The following is a 3,664-nucleotide window of genomic DNA, read 5'->3' as shown; positions in this document are numbered from 1 at the left end:
GGACAGTTTCTGCTGAGGGTGTGAAGAGTAAAGGTGATTACTCAGGGGTGGACAAGATGGGAGCCAAATTTCCCACCCCATGGAGGGTGGTGAATATTAAAGTACCAGCTGCCTGGGGGTTGAGATGTAATTACTGAAACCATCCAGGAACTTGAGCAAGTAGAAGTTATCTGCCCAGCCCAGAGCCCTTTCAATAGCCTTGTCTGGCCTATCAGGAAGCCAGATGGCTCTAGGAGAATGACTGTAGATTACCGGGAGTTAAACAAGATGGTGCCTCCCATTCATGCAACAGTGCCCTACATTGCACTGCTAACTCATCAGCTGGTACAGGAAATGGGGTCCTTCCATGCTCCAGTGGACCTTGCTAATGCATTCTTTAGTATTCCCCTAGCAGCTGAATCCTAAGATCAATTTGCATTCATGTGGAATGGATGACAATGGACTTTCAGAGTACATCCTCAAGGTTACTGACACAGCCCCATGGTTTGTCATGGATTGATGGCCCAGGATCTGGCCTTGTTACCCTGCCCTCTTTCTGTAAGGAGGTTCCACTACATAGATGACATAATGCTAACTTCTGAGTGCCTTACAGATTTGGAAGCTCATTTGGGGAATGTGCAAGTGAACCTGAAGGAGCGAGGATGGGAAATTAACCCACAGAATGTACAAGGGACTGGCACAGTGGTAAAATTCTTAGGAGTTCTATGGTCAGACAGAACTTTCATGATACCCAATGTGGCAGTTGAGAAAATCTTAGAACACCCCATACCAATAAATGCTAAGCAGTTGCAGATATTTTGGGAACTTCTCGGGTATTGGCAAATTTTTATAACTCACCTTGCTCAGGTGTTGTGTGGGATTGGGATGTAAAGGCCCAAAAGGCTTTTGAACAGGCCAAGATACTGGTTGGGCAAGTTAAGAAGCTGTGTGCCCAAATACCTCGGTGTCCCTTCAACTCGGAAATCACCAGGAGCCCTGAAGGTTATGGGTAGGGCTTGGGGCAGCAACAACCCGAACAGACAGTCTGAATTGGGTTCTGGTCCCAATCATGGAAAGGGGTGGAGTCCTGGTACACAGCTTTAGAACAGCAACTGCTGGCTGTGTACAAAGCATTGCAACAGGTAGAGTCCATTATGGGCCCCACCCCAATTACTGTAAAAACCACATATCCCATAAAAGGATGGGTGGAGGGCCTGGTAGCCAAGCCATGTCACGGGTGGCCCAAAACCAAATGCTGCAAAGATGGCATGAATATTTGCAACAGCAAGGGGTGGTGTCAGCAAGCCCAATCACCATTGCCATGCAGGCAGTACTAGGACTGCTGTCATTTCAAGGCACAGAGCCTCTCCCTTCACCTCCTATAGTTGACCCTCCAGCAAGACCTAACCAAGTGCTAGAAAGGGCCCCTGCAATTCTGGCTGATGCCTGGTATACTGACAGCACTAGTAGGGGTGCCAGACAAGAATGTGTAGCAGTGGCAATACAGATGAACACTGACACTATATGGTTAGAGAGGGGAGAAGGAGAAAGCAGTCAATGGGCTGAATTGAGAGCTGTATGGATAGTAATAATGAGGGAGCCTTGGTCAGTTACAATTTGTGCTGACAGTTGGGGTGTGTTCATGGGTTTAACCTTATGGATGGTTCAGTGGGAAAAAGAAAACTGGCAGGTGATGGGACAGCCCCTATGGGGACAAGTGTGGAAGGACATATATAATAAAATGCAGAGGAGCTAGTGCCCCCGGTAGTTTATCATGTGGCTGCCCACCACCTGATGAGTCCCCCCGGGAATCAGGAAGCAGATGCCCTCATCAAGGTGAGGGATATCTGCCTTCAGGTTCCCCTAGAAGCAGTTCGCTGGATTCATATCAAGTCGGGCCACAGAGGAGCCAACATGGGATGGAGAATAGCCAAAGCAGATGACATTCTGGTAAAATATGATGACATCCAACAGTCTGTCCAGGCCTGTGAGGCGTTTTCCCGGTTATGGCCCTGGAAGATGGATGCCATGATGGGACACGTGCACAAGGTAGGTTCCCCTGAGAGACTGGCAAATAGATTACATAGGGCCCCTGCCAGTCAGTGAGGTGTGTAAATATTCTCTCATTTGTGTGGACACTGCCACAGGCCTTACACAGGCCTTTCCTTGCAAGAGAGTGACGGACAAAGCTACTATTAAAGGGCTTACTGGACTCAGTGTCATGTATGGGTATCTGAGGCGAATCAATAGTGACAGAGGCACTCATTTCACAGGTATGCAAGCTTGGGCTGAGGATCAGGTTCAATAGTATTTCCACTTTCTGTATCATCCTACAGGAGCAGGGTTAGTTGAAAGAAAAAACAGGTTGCTAAAGGAACAGTCAAAAGCTTTAATCCCAGAAGGAATACTACAGGAGTGGAAAAAGGCCCTTCCAGAAGCCATAAGTTTGCCTCCCTATGAGCAGTTGGCCAAAGGGACCCCAGGGGTCCCTAAAACTATAAAGACAGTTCCCAATAATGTTGGTTGGACACCTGAAGTGGATGGTAAGACCCTATTGCTGAAGACTCCACATGATGTGAGCATGGGAGAGGGAGAAATCAAGTTTGGATTAAGCTGGAAACTCCCTGCCACTTGATGGGTGGCTTTCATAGTGCCAGAAGGCACTATGCAGATGGCTGGGGTAGAATTGTCCCCCATTATCCTGTTCACCAAAGGACCCCACTGCTGCACTATCAACATGCAAAGCAAGATATTCCTCTGGTGCAATAGTGGCTCGTCTAGTGTATGTACAATCAGCCAATTATCAATTGGACCTAATGCCGGCTTCTAGGGATGGAATACACATCTGGTATTGGAGACCAGGCCAACCCCCTGTGGCAGGAGCGGTTATAGGCCCCAGTGGAGAAGCCACTGCAATTGTATTGTTAGATGGATGTGATGCCCCTACTAAAGTACCATCCAAGCATTTGTGTTTATGCCCAGGAGCTATTATTGCAGTTACTGTTTACATGTTCTTGCTTCTTGCTCTTTGTGTTTTTATAGTAGGTGGAATCCCCACTAAATTGAACCATCAGCCCATGACAAACAGAGGGTGCAGAGACTTGACGAGTCCAGTGCCCTATTACAATGGGAGAAAGGTCGCCCCACCCCCTCTGAGGCTCAGGGATATTTGTGGAAGAGGTGAGCGGAAAGCTTGTGAGAGCCAGAGGAAGGGGTGGAGAGTGTGACCCAGAAGATGTTCCTCTGACCCTGTGATGACAAGCCACGGACCTGCCTCATTCCCAAGCTCTACAAAGAAGCCACTCCCCTTCCCTCTTCCAGCCAATTGGTTGACCATAGCCACTTGCAGGGGAGGAGCTAAGGGTATAAAAGCTGGGCAAATTGCAAGGCCTTCCCACATGCTATGGATTTAATGTTTCCTGTCACTGCTGCTGCTGTCTCCTTTGGTGACACCAGAATTGGCACTTCCAGGTTTCCATCCTCGACTAAGGACTAACAGCCCTTTACCGGATCCCTCCAAGTTTTCAGCACAGATTGGAACTGCTAAGACAGTCAGTCCTGGGGACTGAACAACTACTGGATTCTCAACTTCTCAAGTATAATTCAGCATTTGTGACTATTTTGAAGTAATCTGCTTGAATACATTCAATAAATAAAATCATATGCATATATATATACATATACA

This window comes from Nannospalax galili, unplaced genomic scaffold, assembly GCF_000622305.1.
Source record: "Nannospalax galili isolate Female #2095 unplaced genomic scaffold, S.galili_v1.0 scaffold2145, whole genome shotgun sequence".
NCBI classification, from domain to species: domain Eukaryota; kingdom Metazoa; phylum Chordata; class Mammalia; order Rodentia; family Spalacidae; genus Nannospalax; species Nannospalax galili.
The sequence above is the reverse complement of the archived record's forward strand: the minus strand, read 5'-3'. Positions refer to the sequence as shown.